The sequence below is a fragment of the Aethalodelphis obliquidens genome, unplaced genomic scaffold, assembly GCF_003676395.1.
Source record: "Aethalodelphis obliquidens isolate GAN/ISIS:26980383/991018 unplaced genomic scaffold, ASM367639v1 scaffold16, whole genome shotgun sequence".
NCBI lineage: Eukaryota > Metazoa > Chordata > Mammalia > Artiodactyla > Delphinidae > Aethalodelphis > Aethalodelphis obliquidens.
Genome location: NW_020837960.1, coordinates 33,561,904 through 33,579,442, shown reverse-complemented (window position 1 = coordinate 33,579,442; position 17,539 = coordinate 33,561,904). Strand labels below are relative to the sequence as shown.

Below are 17,539 nucleotides of genomic sequence, written 5' to 3'. Positions count from 1 at the left end.
TCTAGGCGCACAGGGTTCAGTAGTTGTGGCTCGCAGGCTCTACAGCGCAGGCTCAGTAGTTGTGGCTCATGGGCTAAGTTGCTCCGCGGAATGTGGGACCTTCCCAGACCAAGGCTTGAACTCATCCGCTGCATTGGCAGGTGGATTCTTAACCACTGCGTCACCAGGGAAGTCCCGCGACATATGTTTTAGATTCTCACCCACGGCCCATGCTGGGAACATTGACATCAATATTGTATTTTAACCGACTATTTTCTTTCTTTCTTTTTTTTAAATTGGGGTATAGTTGCTTTACAATGTTGTGTTAGTTTCTGCTGTACAGTGAAGTGAATCAACTGTATGAATACATAGATCCCCTCCCTCTTGGACCTCCCTCCCCCCGTCCCTCCCATCTAGGTCACCACAGAGCACCGAGCTGAGCTCCCTGTGCTGCACAGCAGGTTCCCCCAGCTGTCTGTTTTACACATGGTAGTGTATATATGTCAGTCCCAATCTCCCAGTTCATCCCACCCTCCCCTTCCCCCTCTGTGCCCACAAGTCCGTTTTCTACGTCTGCCCCTCTATTCCAGCCCTGCAAATAGATTCATCTGTACCATTTTTCTAGATCCCACATATATGTGTTAACATAAGATATTTGTTTTTCTCTTTCTGTCATGGAAGCAACCTAAATGTCCATCAACAGATGAATGGATAAAGAAGATGTGGTACATGTATACAATGGAATATTACTCAGCCATAAAAGGGAACAAAATTGGGTCATTTGTAGAGATGTGGATGAACCTAGAGACTGTCATACAGAGTGAAACAAGCTAACCGACTGTTTTCATCTAAGGAGGTCCTGAGGCTTAGCCATTGGGTCCCAAACACAGCTGCTCTTCCTTTTGGACAGTGGTCGTTAAGGCGTCCAGGGGGCTGTGTGCTGCCCTGTGCCTCACTCACCAGTGAGTTAACTGTCTCACTTTCTTCGTTAAACTCCCCTAAGCTATCTGCCTCGTAAGGGCATCACCGTTAACTGTCTCATTTTCTTCGCTAAACTCCCCTATGTTATCTGCCTCATAAGGGCATCACCGACTCCTGCATCCTTGTCGCTTTTTCCAGCTGCAGGATTTTGTGGACCCATTGTAGGGTCTCTGCCTTAAAACTGTTCTGTTGACTGCAAAGAGGAACCTGGCCTGACGGCTCACAGGGCGGCTCCCCGACGGCGAGGTCTGTTGCCCTGGCCTCTTCACAGCAGGCTCGCCTTTCCTCCCAGGGGCTGGTCAGAGCCTGTCTTCGTCTCTACAGTTGAAAACATGGACAATTTAGACCCTGGGGATTCCTGGGAGATGCTCCTGAGGGGCGTCCTGTCCCCTTTAAACATCTTTGCTGTGAGCTGACGCTGGAATCAGTTAAGGCTCTTGGGACTGTTGGGATGGCAGGAAGGGGCTCTGCCGTGAGAGGGATGTGACACTGGGAGAACCGGGGGTGGATGGCTGTGGACTGAGCCTGCCCCCGAGTTCACACTTGAAGCTCTAGTGCCTGTGCCCCAGAATGTGACTGTGCCTGGGAACAGGGTCTTTAAAGAGGTGACTGAGTTACAATGAGGCCTTGGGGTGGGCCCTAATCCAACCCAACTCTGTCCTTCTAAGAAGAGAAAGTTTGGACCAAGAGAGATGCTATGGGTGTGGGAAAACAGGAAGGGCCTTGTCCATGTTAATTTGGTTGTCATTTTTCTTATTTAGCTATAGGAGTTTTTATTTTAAAATAAAATACATAATTATTAAAATCATTTTATATAAAATAAATATCAATTGTTTTATTTTCCAAGAACATATATATATATTTTTTATTCTCTCCCACTCTGTGGCTTGCTTTTTCACTCTCTGAATGGAGTCTGTTGTTGAACTGAAGTCTTAGTTTAGATCTTAAATTAAGTAGATTTCTCAAAGTAATTAAAGTATGAAGTAGATAATTGTCAAAACAGTCCAGTTTATTAATTTTTTCCTTTATCGCTAATACTTTTTGTGTTCTTTCGCCTTTCACATTTAGAGCTACAATTAAACTGCAATGATCTTGCTGATGGTGTGAAGTGACGGTCAAGGTTCATGTTTTTCCATATGGGCAGCAATTGATCGAGACCATCTGTCAAAAAACGAAAATTCTTCCCTCACTGCTGTGTTTGCAGGGCTGCCTTGGTCGCAAGTCAAGCATCGCAGCCGACTCTTCTCTTCCCGGCTATGGTCCCTCTCCGGGGGATTTCCCTGCCCTGTCCCATCACCACACCGTGTAGGGCACGTCTTCCTCGTTACTCTTCCTCAAGAGGCTCATGGTTATTCTTGACACTTTGCGTTTCCATACACACTTTAGAATCAGCTTTTCAATTCCCATTAAAAACTGTGTTGGGATTGCATTGTGTTCCTTTGGGGAGAATTGACGTTTTTACCATATTGAGTCTTCTCATCAAGAACATGGGGTATTCTTCCATTTCCTTAGATCTCTTCTTCACTTCCTCTCAGGAATGTTCTTACCGTGTCTTGAACACCTCTTATTGGATCTATTCCCAGGAACAGTCAATTGTCCTTGTTTGTGGATTCTGCAATTTGCAAGTTTGCCTAGTCGCTAAAATTTATTTCTGACTCCAAAATCAATACTTGTGGCAAAAACCATTGAGTCACCCATCATCCAATGCACACTCCCAGCTGAAGTCCAGCAGGGTTGGGTACTGCTTTCTCATTTCCGCTCTCGTACTGTAGACAAGTATCCTGTCCGAAATCTATTTAATGTCACCTTTCCCACATTTCTGGTTAATTTTTTTTTAAGGGGAGAAGGAGTAATTCTGCATTTAAAATAGCCACAAAGTGTAGGGCTGAAGTGCTGTCTGGGGTCCGAAATACAAGAAGGCTGTGACGTATTTACCTTAGGGAAAAAATACGTGTGTCAGGTACGGTTTATTGAGGCTGGAGTTATAGCGCTGTTGGCTATGAGTTCAATGTTAGTGGATCAACAATATATATTAATTAGGTGTCTTTAAACAGAACACACATAAAACAAGGTTATGTACTGATCCATTGATGAAAACGTGGCCACAGCCTCACAGGAACCTCAGCCTTTATTTCACCAGGAAAGATGATTCAGGATTTGCTAGTTCAGTGTTTGCGGTGACTTCATGGAACGCAACTACTGCATATAATGAGAACTATTTGACATTTTTCATACTACTGTAAATGCTAGCTTTTGAAATTTTCAGCGTTTAAAATATTTGTTACTGGTATTAAGAAATCCAGTTAATTTTTTCATAACTGCAGTATGGTCTATTAAAAATATTCAGCTAAGAGATTACATTTGAAAATTGCTGATAAATAACTCTGTACCAACTTTAGAAAATTTAAACTATTTGTCACTATTCCTTTAAAAATTTTACATTTTTTATATATTTTTTTTCGTTTTATATTTTATAATATTATTTTGCAAAATCATACAGGGTTTGGAAAGGTTAAAATGTATCACTCTTATTTTAAAATGGGATTCAAACTTTCTAATATGTCATTATTATGGGATCAATTAAAGAGGAATATAAATAATGAATAGTTTAGAAAACTGACAAATGAGCAAAGGAAACAAACAAACAAAAAACACCACTGAAGACTTATTTTTCCCCCAATGCATTGAATGGGTGGCCTTGAGAGAGCGACTCATGATTATTGAGAGGCAGTTGTGTATTTCCGATCGCACAGTAAGTCTGGTCTGTGGAGGCTCTGCAGTTCTATGAACGTTAGTGCAGGAGTAGGTCTGTGTAACTTCCACCACAGGCAGGGTACAGAGAGCTAAGCCGTCACCTTAGCGGTCACTCATCTGTCCCCCATGACTACAGTTTTCTCTGGTTGAGAATGTCACATAAATACAAGAGGAAAAGCACAAACTTTTTCACAATCTGGACTTTGCCCATCTCTCTAGCAAATCATTTGTTTTTATTTTAATCCTGTTTCTCGTTCAATACTTGGTCAAATGTCATTTCTCTGGAAAGTGTTCCTTGACCTCTGTTCACTGTCATCAGGCTAATTTATATGTCCTTTCTCTGGGTGTCCATAATATCTATGCATCTTCTATCAGTTTTCATCTCTGTTAGATTCCAAGTTTCTTGGGGAGCACAGATTATGCCTTATTCCAATTTGTTTCCCAATTGCCTATCATAGTATACACACATATGTGTATAACTAATTACTAATTAGGTATTTGAGTAATAGATTAATAATTGAGAGAGATGCTGAAGAAGGTGACATTGACGCTCCTAACGTTGGGTGTCTGGGTGCTGGAGCTGAGAAAAAATAAAAGGAACAGCACGTAGGAACTTTGCAAGAATTTGAGAAAGTTTCTTAGAAAAAAAAATCAGATTCCATTATTTATTAGATATTGTAACTCCACACGTGCGTTCAGGCAGTCTAGGACAAGTGTCTTCATAAATATTACTGTACTTGCTGGCAGTGATGCTAGGAACCAGTGGGGGTTGGATCAGGGGAGATTTCCAAACGATCGCCCATCTTCCTAGTTCTAAAGAGGGGCTTTGGAATCACCTCCAAAGTCAGTGGGACTGGGTAGTGGGGCTCCAGACCGCTGACCTCAGTTTTAATCAGAGCTCTGCTTTTGTTTCAATTTGAAGAAAGAGTTCTACTGCTTAAAAAAGTAAAACGTTGGAGCACCACGGCCTTAGACCAAATAGCAATGCAGCCCGTGTCCACGCTCGATGTACCAGCTCCCCCAGGACGTTTCCGCTGGGGTGTTCTTTACTTAGACCATTTTCTTTGGCATTTGATCCTATTAGCAGTTAGCATCCACTCTCGTCCTGCTTTCTTGAATTTCTGCCATGTTCCAGAAACTGCCATTCATTTGCCTGCTTCTCTGGAGGTCTGTCCCGGGAAGTGGCCTTCAGCCAAGTCCTGAAGCTCTTCACTGGGCAGCAGGCGCGTCATCTCCTCCCTTCAGAGCCCCTTGCAGCGAAAATCCTCAGTGGATAATTGTGTTAGCAATCAATAATCCTTTCGCTAAGACTGGTCATTTTTACTTATTTTATAGTGCTCATTACGTAGCACAGAATTATGAGACTTAGAAATAGCAGAACCAATACCACCTGCATTCCAAAGTCAAGTTTAGAAATAGCATTCTAAGTTAATACTACGCGCAATCATGATGACCTCGTCGTGTCTTCAACCACAGGTAAAGGAGTTCCCATTCTGAGTGGGAAGGGCAGCAGGTGATTGCCTTCAACGGAAGGTGACGGGGACAGGAGGACAGGGCGGGCTCAGGAGCGGAACTCCTGACGGGGAGGAAGAGCAGGTTCCGTGGGTGTGAAGGTGTGGAGGTGTCAGGAGAGGCAGCTCCAGCAGGAAGTCTCTGGAGGTGGAGCAGGTCTGAGCGATGACAAGATCCAAGATGAGGCCCTGCTGGTGGGCGGTGACGTAACGAGGAGAAGGTCAGCTTGTCAGGCAGCTGGTTGGACGGATGGCCGATGGGGCTTCTCTGGCCAGTTAGCTTTCTCCCACCCTGGGTGAAAGCTCGGCGCTTATAACCGTATCCACCAGCCCCACTTTCTTCTTGGCGATCGTCTTGCTGGAGGCTCTGTCCTCCTCTGACCTCCGGGTCAGATGCTCAGCCACCTCCCCTGCACCGTCGTCCTGGAGACTCGCTTTGCCTCTTACGTCTGTTGGGTTCCCGACTAAAGAACCCATGTCTTCCTCCTTTCTCTTTGTTGACTCCCTTGTTTTGGTGGAGAAAACACTTGAGGAAGTTCCTGAGAAAAGGTGCATGGAAAGAAAATTTTTTGAGACCCTTCACGTATAACTGTCTCTAACCTCATTCTCGACTGGTGGTTGAAGGTAGTAACCATCGTCTTCCAGGTTCTAAGGTGGCTGCTGAGAAGTCTAAGGTTGTCCTGTTTACTTCCCATCAAGTTCACTGAGTCTCTCCTTGGCGTGTGTTCGGTCTGCTGATTCATCCATTGAAGGAGTTCTTCAATTTGATGTCATGTTCATTCACTTCCAGTTCTTCTTTATTCCAGTTCCCATGTCTCTGCTGAAAGTCGTCATGCATGCTGTCCACCTTGTCTGGTAGATCTTTTAACAGATTAATCACTATTTTAAAGAAGTAGTTACAACATCTGGGTCACCTCTGAGTCTCATTCTGTGGACTCTTTATCCCTTAACAATGGGTGTTTTTTTCTTGCTCTTACATATGTCTTGTAATTTTTGATTGAATATAGGACATTGCAGGCAGAAGAATAGCAGAGACCTAGGTAAACAGAATTTATACGCAGAGATGGGCATGTGTCTGCTGTCAGGACTTGGTGTGGAGGGCTTATCAGATGTAGAGTAGATGAGCAGGGTCTGGGTTTCGTCGTTACCGTCGTTACCGTCATTGGACCGCTGGCCTCCACTGCCTCTGGCAACAGGACACAGTTGTGCCTGAGCTCAGAGAGGGGACCCAGCAGCTAGAGGGTTTTCTCAGTTTCCCTGACGCCAGTTTCTAGCTTTAGCTGTCCCTACGTTACTGCACCATAGAGGAGGGGCCTCTCTCCAAGGCACCCCCCGACCCTCACAGTAGACCGCCGTCCACTGTTACTAAGTGTGTGGCTTGGGGCGGGGGTAGGGGGGTTTCTGCTCTCCTGTTTCAGTCTCAGTCTTGGGCAGGCCCTGCGCACCTTGGCCTCAGGGATGGATCCCCACTCCCACCCCCACTCCTGTCCCCTTGGTAACCAAACTGCCTGTATCCAACGTGCATAGGCTTTTCCTGCCCCTCCCTCATCAGCTGCAGACCACTTCTTGGCAGACACGTAGGATCCTGGACCCCAAACATTTTCCTCCCCTTCCTGTGGTGCTCCAGGATTTTTGCTTCCACCTCCCTCCATGTCCTGGGAGAGGCTCTGCCTTGTCTCTCCTGAAGCAGGTGGGTCTCTCTCTTACTCCTGCCCCAGAAGCAACAGGCAAGAGGGACTGCTGCCCCTCCCCCCACAGCTCTCAGTTCTCAGCAGAGAGGGAGCTGAGGAAGGGGGACGGGGCGCCAGCAGCTGCCTGTCCTGCACGCCTGCGCTGTCAGCGAGGGCCCTTCTGCCCTTCGGCCTTGTCCCTTCTTCTGAGCAAGAGCCTGCTGGAGGCCCAAGGACATGAACTTGCAAGTGACCGCAGACCCCCTTGCAGCAGTGAGGTCACAGCTGTCCCCCTGCTGCTGAGACGGCGCTGGCCACTCCCTCGTCCACTTTCCATTCCCACATTTTGTTGGTTCGGTCTCATCTGCTACCGTCTTTCCTCTGATTTTATCCTTGGGGAGTTAGACATTTAAATACATAATTTTGTGGTCATTTGAATGGGGCTTGGGGAAGAGAACAGATAAAACATGCATTCGATCTGCCATCTTTCCACTATTTCTTTGATAGCATTAGGATGAAGGAAAGCCGATGACACTGAGTAGGAAGTGAGACGAGATAGGAAAGGCCCAGTCACGTGGCAACAGGGTCTGTGGCAGGGAGGGGTTGGTTAGCGCCTCCTTGTTAGAGGTTATTGATGTTTAGTTTGGAAAATAGAGTATGGGGACTCCCCTGGCGGTCCAGTTGTTGGGAGTATGAAGAGTTGAGACAGACAGAACAGAGGAGCTACCTGAAATCAGTCAGCAAGGACCCGCTAGATGGGAAATGACCTTGATTGTAATTCATTCCTTGCCTTGATGGAAACTCACTATTTATAAAAAAAAGAGAAAAGAAAAGTCTCTCTTCCTTTTTATTATTATTTAATAGTTTATTTTCCATACTCTTCTTCTGATTAATATAAAAGTTATTAATTACTAAATAATTAGGATATTAGAACTAAAATCCTATGCCGCTCAGCTCAGTTTAAGGTCAATTTTGACTACTTATAAAAAGGGATCTTACACAGGCAGCCTCAGGAGGATTTATTTCACTAAGTGTTATAGAAATAAACAACTTGTTTCAGCGCCTAGCACACGTCAACTATATAAAGAATGAGCCTGCCCTGAGCGTTCAGTGTGATGGCGAGATGCGCATTACTCTTCACGTGGTTGAATACAGCATTAAAATGAAGCTCGGTTCTGTTCAAGGAATGCTGATTGAACTCTTGCAGGTTCTGCATTTGCACCGATGAAACGAAGAGGAACACATCGGTCCCTCAAGCCCTTGGGCCAACGTCACGTCATGTGGAGACGTGACGGCCGTGTGGGTGACATGCTCCCTGGTGGCAGCACACGGGCACACACGTCCGCCGTGGTGCTCTCCGGGGCCAGTCCTGCACATCTGTCGCCAGCGCCACGTTCACTATTGTTGCTGGCTTGGCCTCACCTGTGGTGGGAGTGTCTGCCCGTCAGAAATAAGCAAACGGTGCAAATCAGGGCTCTCCCCGCAGAGAGCCAGCTGTCGGACATTTTCCAGTTCGCCCTGCTGCCTTGGAAGTCTCTCCACCTGAGACTGCTTCTCCCCTGGACTCGTGTCCTTCTCAGCCCCGTGCCCCCATGGCTTGTCTCGGTGAGGGCCAGGGGCCGACTTTCCCGGCCCGTCTGCACCGTTTCTTTCTCTTTCACACCGAACCGACCCGTCAGCAAATCCTATCAGCTCGGCCTTCAGGAAACACGGAGAAGCAGCCTCTGCTCGCAGCCTCCACGTGGTCCCGGCACCGCGATCTCACCGCCCGTGTGTCTGCCTGCGGGACCTCCAGACGCCTCCCTGCTCGGCCCTTAGAGACTTTTCTCCACACAGCAGCCAGTGTCCTGTGTGCAGTCAGATCACGTCACTTACCTGCTCAGCATCTTCATTTTGGGGGGCGGGCTGCCACCTCGCTGGGGGTCGACGCCCGCATCGCCGCAGGTGGCCCCCAGGTTGCTGGTGCGGCCTCCTCGCCTCCCCCAGAGGCCCAGCCCACCTGCTCCGCTGCTGCCCCTCCACAACGCCAGATGCGTCCCGCCCCAGGGCCTCGGCCCCTGCGGAAACGCCTCCCCAGACAGCCCTCACCTCTGTCAGATCTCGCTCAGGCACCCCACACGGGGCCTACCCGGTCGCTGTGCTTAAAAGGTGCTCACAAGCCCCGGGTGGCCCGGCCGCTCGCCCACCCTGCCCTGCGGGGTCCGCACACCCTGGCCCGTGTGCTCGGCGTGGTTCTGTGCACCTGCTGGCCCTCTGACGCCCCCCGCGCGGGACAGGAACGCATAGGGCGGGGACTTCTGTTTGCTGCAGCACCCGCGGCAGCGGGCCAGGGGGAGCGGTGGGGCGGGCTAGAGGTCACCCCGGTGTCCCAGGGCTCACGGGGGACGCGAACCGAGCTGTGCGGCTGCGCTGCTGTCGCCCCCAGGACGCAGCCCCGCTGGAGCGGGTGCGGCAGGTCGGCCTCCGCCCACGTGTGGCTCACAGGCACACCCAGGGCGGGCCGTGCCAGGCCACGTCCACTAACACAGTCATGACCAGCTAATGCTCTGTCAGGGATTGGCCGGCAGCAGGCGGAAGCACGGGCCGCCAGGAGGGGACAGTGACCGACTGAGGCTGACCCTTGCCGGTCTGTGTGCGTGGCCTGCGGGCACGGAGCGCGTCCCCTGCACGGTCTCCCCGTCGGGCCTCGGGGGTCTCTGCGCACAGGTCACGCCTTCCTTATGGAAGAGAGAAACGAGGCTCAGAGCGGCTAAAGGACGCCTCCACAGACACAGAAGCGGCGGGAACACAGAGCCCTCCAGCGCGCTTTCTGGACCCCAGAGGAGCCAGCCCTGGCCTGTGCCGCTGGACACTGTCGTGTAAACTGCCTTTGGGTGCGCGGTGCGGGCTGCCCACCTCGGACCAGATCAAAGGCGCTGGGAGGGGTCACTCTCTCCCTTGGTTCACCCCTCGGGCTAATCCAACGCAGAAAGATCAAAATACACTAAAAGGACCACGGTCCCAGAGACATGGTGAAATCACAGAAGGTCGCTTGTTGGGTGCCAGCCTGTACCAGAGGCTGTTCTAGGGGCTTCCCATGCCTTCCTTCAAGTCCTCAAACTAACCACGCAGGGTTAGGCGGTGTATTCCCATTGTATGGACAGGGAGACCGAGGCTCAGAAGTGTCACGTTACCTGCATCGGTCCCCGGGGCTCGGTGAGGCCGGTCTTGGAACAGATCTGTCTGGCGCTGAAGCCCACGTTTGCTCTGCTGCACCGGGCTGTCCCCTCACAGCACGTCCCAGGTTCCCTGCGAGGGCCCTTCTCCTGCGCTATCAATGCTCAAGAAACACAAAAGACGAGGGTATGTTTGGGAGACAGACTCTCTCAAGGCCTTTGCCAGGCTGCAGGTTTCAAAGGCGGAACGTGAATGTCTCCTGCTCGTCGGGTTCGGGCGTCTGTTGTGTTCTTACCCACATCTCCTTATTTATATTCTCTTTATATTTGATCCATCAAACGGAAATGTCCCTTCAAGAAGAATCCGGCCATTATCTGGGGGGACTGGAGGCTGGTGAGAAGAAAATTAAAAGACGCTGACGGCTGTATGAGAGAGCGGCGAGCCCAGCTGCTTTTGGAGGAGGGGCTTCACGTTGTTTTAGTGCTGAGGGCAGCCCGGGAGATCCCGCCAGGGTCCGCCCTACACTGGGACTTCTGACGTTAAGTAATTTTTCTAGCCCCGTTGATGGGCTTTATGGCAGAACACATTGCTGTGTGAGTTTCAGCTGTTAGTACTCACAGAATCTGGCTTGGGAAGACGGTGATTGGGAAAACACAGGAATCGCAAGAAGGGTGTGTGTGTGACTCAGTAAGTGGTGTGATGCCTCCTGAGTCCAGGCTGAACCCAGATTTCACCGGACATGCAAAACTGCAGGGCTCACTAGGGGACCCAGCCTTTCCCCAGCACCTTAGATGTGCACTTTCTTTCCTGGGCAAATACCACATGCTTCCAAATATACATAACACCATCGAGAGGATGTTTCTTATCCAATGGTTCCTTTTATCAGGTAGAACTTAAATCACCTGGATACGCTGGGAAACAGTTAATAAAAATCTAGTTAGTGTCTTAGATTCAGAACACAATGTTAGGAGCTATAAGATGATACAAACCTTTAAAGGGCTTACCTTAGGAGACGGAAGATACAGATATACAGACACACACACACGCATCAGAGCACGTGGGCTTTGAGACAAAATGCCCTCGATCACGGTAGTTCTTTGGCTTCTTTCTACAATTATTACAATGTCGGAAAGATCCTCTTCCTTCCTCAAATTCTCCTTGAAAAACAATCAAGGTCCGTAGTGACAAGCCTGGTGGCCTCAATGCTGAGTGTCACGTTCTCAGGAATTTCTGCCAGCCCTGAGCTGGTTTTCTCCGTCCTCACCCAGGCTCTATGAGAGGTGTTTGATTTCTTTACGCAGTCCCTAACGTCTGACCCATTCTGTATCCTTCGCGATTGGGGCAACCCCTCAAGGAATCGGGATCAGCACACTTTGTCGGTGCTGGTGGGCATGGGGACCGCGGAGCCTGGGTTGGGACCCCTGCATCCCCGGAGGACTGGCCTTCGGGTTCATTTGAGGAGAACTTCCAGAGAGAGTACACGGGTTAAGAGGGAAACAACAAGGCCACGGATTGGGGTTTCTGCATTTATTTCTTGTTGTCTGATGGACACACGGCTGAATGCCTAAGTCAGTTCACCAAACCTCGAGCAGACCACATCATCCAAGCTCGTAAGCCATCGTGCTGCTCCGAGAACACCATCACATTCACCGCACAAGGGGAAGAGTAATCGGAGAGCAGCACGGCTGTTAGGAAGCACGTGCACTCTGATTCAGAGGAGAAGTCCTCAGACTGGAGCCCACCGATTTAGAATTACGTGCAAAAAGAGGATCACCGGTCTCACAGCCGTGTTTATATCCACAGACACAAAGGTCGGAAGATCAGAAATGCGGGAGATGGCATTGGGTTTAAACGGGCCGACGGTGAGAACAGAGGACGGGGAAGCAGCAGCTCTGATGGGACTGGGGCTCGGTGGAGAGGTGAACAGCCTGGGAGCCTGAGGAACTCCACGGACCCCACTCTGTTACAACACAGCCCATCGTGGGGACCCACGGTGGTGGCCCTGGGCCATCGCAGGTGAACTATGTCGGCTGCTCTGTTTGGAAGAATCCGTGTGATTCACACAATATGTGACAAATATCTGTAACAATATGAATGTAATTACTGTAGTTAGACACAAACCAGAATTCTCTCCAAAACGCGCTTGGGCGGAGCAGCTGCTCACCGAGACAGGCCGCTTCGGCGTGGGAACAGCATCGTGCTCACCGTGCGGGGCTGGGGGAGACCCCGGGCCGGGACTGAGGTGCCCAGACCTGACTTTCCAGGAAACCTCCATGGGGCCGTGCAGGGGGCAGAGGGCGGAGGGCGGGAGGCAAGGCCACCGGGAGGCTTCTGTGAGGTCCCAGGAGAGCAAACGAGCTCTGGAGCTGGGGCGGAGTGTGAATGCGGAGGACGGCCGCTCATGTGGGCGCTGCTAGAACAAACCCTGGTGACTCATTCGATGGGGGATCATGGCGGTGTGGTCCAGGTGCCTGGACAAGCCTGTGGGTGGAGAGGGAGACGATGGGGCTGGTCTTGGCCCTGCTGAGTCTGGGCACTGACATGTCGGCCTGGACAGGGACAGGTTTGGGAGGTGATAGTATGCAGCTGGCGGGTGGCTTCCTGGGCGTGGACTGGAAGTTCCAAGGCAGAGCGCGTGGGAGAGGAGGCGGGGCGAGGGGAAAGGGGAGGAGCTTGTGAAGGAAGCTGGGAAGCAATTGAAGAGCCCTGTCCTCGCCTTAGAAACAGGAGTAAAACTCCCTACGGGCCTGAGGTCCCTGGAGCAATGATCTCTTCCCTCGTACCCGACCACCTCACATTTAAGTGTTAACTACGTTTCCTTATGCTTTTATTTTTTATTTTAAAATTTATTTATTTATTTTTGGCTGCGTTGGGTCTCTGTTGCTGCCCACGGGCTTTCTCTAGTTGCGGCGAGCAGAGGCTACTCTTTGTTGCGGTGTGCGGGCTTCTCATTTCGGCGGCTTCTCTCGTTGCGGAGCACGGGCTCTAGGCACGCCGGCTTCAGTAGTTGTGGCACACGGACTCAGTAGTTGTGGCTCGCGGGCTCTCGAGCGCAGGCTCAGTAGTTGTGGCGCACGGGTTTAGTTGCTCTGCAGCATGTGAGATCTTCCCGGACCAGGGCTCGAACCCATGTCCCCTGCATTGGCAGGCGGATTCTTAACCACTGCGCCACCAGGGAAGTCCCGGCCTTTTTAATGTTAAGTTACACCAAATGCTTTCTGCAAATAGGTGACGTATAAATTATAAGTAAACAGATCATTTTCTTGATTCTGGTGGATCGTAGGCCTTTGTTCCTAAATATCATGACTAGAAGGGCCTTGTGTGGACTTCCGGTTATGCTGCTTTTTCATTTGTAAAAGTTTAACCTCCCCTTCACTTAGTTTATGCATAATAGGTTGTCAAACAAACATCCTTCTTTAAAAAGCAAAAGCAAGCAACATTACATAATGTAATGACTGCCTTTGTCTTCCACTCTTCCCATATTCCATTCCAGAGATTTTCAAATCACAGCATTCGGTAAAACTTCTTCTCTATGTGTACTTTTCATCCCGCGGTGACTACCATGTTCCTAATGTCTGTTTAGCCAACAAAAGTACTCGCCCCTGTGTTTCCATGATTTTAGAGTTTTCTCGCTTTTCTTTATCTGCAGTATTAGATCAGGCTGATGACTCTGCTGTCTATCTAGAATCTAGCCACTATATGCACCAGGAATTCTACTTCTTCTGGAGGAGGTATTCAGTGTTCTGGGTCCACAATGGAATAGGCCTTGATCATTCCTTACTGAATTGTTAAAATGCCAAAGACCCCAACCCCGCCAAGTGTTATGAGATGCTCTGGTGCAGAGCTCGGCCCTGTGGCAGACGCTCCAATGTATTCGGTTACCTGTGAAGGTAGCGCTGAGCAGCGTGCTGGCTGGTCATTATGCTTGGACGGAGAAACGGCCAGATGTGTGATTACAGACTGTGCTCAGTGGTTTGGCTGGACGGTCAGGAGCTCCGAAGGAACACGATTGGAAAATTGGCGACAAAGAAGTCTGGGGAAGAAGCACGTGTGTAGACCTCTCTGAAGGGCAGAAACATGGAGGTACGTGTGTCCCGTGTGGGTGCTCACCAGAGGGTGATGATCTCCGGAGAGGAGATCGGTAACCAGGCGATGGGCTGATCTGATCTGAGGACACCAGTCGGCCTCTCTCCTCAGCCACCCCGGGGCTCGTGAACAAGGGGGCTGCAGTGGCAGAGTCGGAGGTCACGTGTGAGCTCAGCAACGTGGACTTCCACTCACCAGGGCTGGCCTGGCTGTGGCCGCCACCGAGAGGCCAGCCTGCCCCCACTATGGCAACACTGACTCCTCAGGGTGACCAACCAGCTTCCTGGTGGCAGGTTGACTACATTGGGCCACTTCCATCATGCAAGGCGCAGCGTTTTGTTCTTACTGGAATAGACACTTACTCTGGATACGGATTTGCCTTCACTTCATGCAATGCCCAAACTACGGTCCATAGACTTCCAGAAAGCCTTATCCACCGTCACGGTGTTCCAGGCAGCACTGCTTTGGACCAGGGAAATCCCTTCACAGCAAATGAAATGCAGCAGTGGCCCATGCTCGTGGAATTCACTGGGCCTACCATGCTCCCACCTTCCTGAAGCAGCTGGCTTGCTGGACCGACAGGATGGCCTTTGGAAGACAGTGCCAGCCAGGAGGCAATAGCTTGCAGGGCTGGGCCAAGGGTCTCCAGGAGGCTCTGAACGAGCATCAGGTATACGGAGTGGGGCTCCCAGAGCTGGGACTGCTGAGTCCAGGGGTCAGGGGTGGGGCCACTCACCAGCACCCTGGTGCCCCACTAGCAGAATTTTTGCTCCCTACCCCCGCAACCTAATGCTCTCCGGGCCTGTGGGTCCTAGTTCCACAGGGAGAAAGTCTTCCACCAGGAGACACAAAAACGGTTCCACTGAACTGGGAGGCGGCCACCTGGCCACCTTGGGCTCCTCGTGCTTCGGAATCAACCCTCAGAGAAGGGGGTTCCTTGCTGGCTGGGGGGGCTGATCCTACCGCCAAGGGGAAATTGGATGACAGCTCCACAGTGGAGATGGAGGTGAAGATTCTGCGGCACCGGAGATCCCTAGGGCATCTCAGCACCGCCAGGCCCTGGGCTTAAGGTCAGTGGAAAACTACAACACCCCAACGAGGCAGGACTACTGATGGCCCAGACCCTTCAGGAGCAAAGGTTTGCGTCACCCGCCAGGTGAAGACCCACGACCAGCTGAGGTGCCTGCTGAGGGCCAAGGGACCACGGAATGGGCGGGCAAAGAGGACACCTCTAAACACCAGCTATGGCCAAGGGACCACGGAATGGGCGGGCAAAGAGGACACCTCTAAATACCAGCTATGGCCAAGGGACCACGGAATGGGCGGGCAAAGAGGACACCTCTAAACACCAGCTATGGCCACGCGACCAGTCACAGACCTGAGGACTGTGGTTGTCTTCAGTGTATCTGTCCTGTTTTGTTATGAATACGTTGCGTGTAAATATTAAGCACATACCTTTGTTTTCTTCTCTCTTCTGTTCCCTTATCATGTAACACAAGATGTGTTGACTTTACATCCTAGTATTTAAGTTATGATATCAAGGAGAAGACTGAACCTCACGCAAGGACGCTGTATCCTTTTCTGGAAAAGACTCAGTGTTTGTGGTGCACAAAGGATGGCTGTACCACGTGAGGTGGCGGCACGGCCTTGTAGTTAATCTTCATCGGAGATTACGTGTGCTCCAAGGGGATGTGTGTGGGTGTCCGGTGGACAGCGGGTGTACTGGTGACGGTTAAGCTCATGTGTCAACTTGTCTGGGCCGCGGGGCCAGATATTGGGTCGAACACTCTGGATGTGTCTGGGAGGACGTTTTCGGATGAGATTAACATTTCAATTGATGGACTTTGAGCAAAGCAGGTTGCCTTCCGTAACGTGGGTGGGCCTCATCCAATCAGTTGAAGGCCTGAAGAGCACAGAAAGTCCGATCTTCTCTGAGTCAGAGGGAATTCTGTAGCAGACGCCTCCCGACTGGCATGGCAACACAGGCTCTTCTCAGAGTCTCCAGCTGCCGGTCCATCCTGAAGATCTGGGACTCACCAGCCTCCCTAATTACATGAATCAGTTCCTTAGAATAAATCTCTTCCTCTATGTACACATCATATCCATTCTGTTTCACTGGAGAACCCTGACTAATACATTCTCCTAAACTCTCACCTGGAGATTGCTACCTTATTGCATTTAAATTATTCTTATTTAGTTCTAGATTCTCACATGCTTCAGATGTACCCGATTGTGTGTGTGTGTGTGTGTGTGTGTGTGTGTGTGTGTGTGTGTGTGTACATGATTATGAGGAACTGGTTTAGTTCTGTAACGTTAAAACGAGACTGGGGCCATTACACGATAAAATGCAAAAAGCTATCTGCACTCAGCTTGGGAGCAAACACAGCTCGACCTCTGTTCGATGCTGGGACAGAGACCAGCCCACCTCCTAACACCCGGGCCCAGTTTACAGAAGAGTAAGTTGAGCCAGTGTGTCCTCCGAGCGGCACCCCAGAGGCTCCCCAACTTCACAGGATCCAAAGAATCCCGAAGGCAGAGGGTGAGGTGCAGCCAGGTGGGCCCCTTGCAGCAAACAAGCCCACCACCTTCTGCAGCCGCAATTAACTACAGAATCACGTACACACCCATTTCCTTTAATCCTCAAATATCAAAAGCCAAACTGTTTTCCTGCACTAGAAAGATGAAGCGGGTGGTCTGTGGTCACGATGACCGTGAAGGTGCAGATCTGTGCAGTGGAGCTCGGGGGCGACCCATCCGTAGTATCGGGGCTGGGACTTGCAACCTGTGCACGGGGAGACCTGCTCCCGTGTGGGGGCCTGGGCAACCACCACACGCGTGTCCCTCCCGATGACACCATGCACATCCCAAGGCACTTCCATGCCCATCATTTAGAAAGTGCTACCCCATCGTATACACACAGGGGCATATTTATATCTAAGTTTTTTTTTTTTTTTAGATGTTGGGGGTAGGAGTTTATTAATTAATTAATTTATTTTTGCTGTGTTGGGTCTTCGTTTCTGTGCAAGGGCTTTCTCTAGTTGCGGCGAGCGGGGGCCACTCTTCATCGCAGTGCGCGGGCCTCTCATTATCGCGGCCTCTCTTGTTGCAGAGCATAGGCTCCGGACACGCAGGCTCAGTAGTTGTGGCTCACGGGCCTAGCTGCTCCACGGCATGTGGGATCCTCCCAGACCAGGGCTCGAACCCGTGTCCCCTGTACCAGCAGGCAGATTCTCAACAAGTGCGCCACCAGGGAAGCCCTATATCTAAGTTTTTAACCCAACTTCCTACCTCTGCAGCCATATTTCCTAGTTAAGGGTGCTTTATAGAAAGCACTAGAAAACTTGGGAACCTGAGCTCTGCTCCCCCAGATGAGCCCCACCAGTGGGAGACATCTATGCTGAG

General features: G+C 50.5%; 1 long non-coding RNA gene across 2 annotated transcripts; it reads right to left on the bottom strand.

Annotated features, from left to right (window-relative positions):
• Positions 1-8,008: 8,008 nt before the first annotated feature.
• On the bottom strand, positions 8,009-12,716 carry LOC113625792 (uncharacterized). Of its 2 annotated transcripts, XR_003434867.1 has the most exons (3): positions 12,216-12,716; positions 10,069-12,131; positions 8,009-8,742 (listed from the first exon to the last, which is right to left on the bottom strand). It is a non-coding gene; the product is annotated as an uncharacterized LOC113625792 (long non-coding RNA). The 2 variants fall into 2 exon arrangements; XR_003434866.1 differs by having other exon boundaries at positions 10,069-12,716.
• Positions 12,717-17,539: the final 4,823 nt, after the last annotated feature.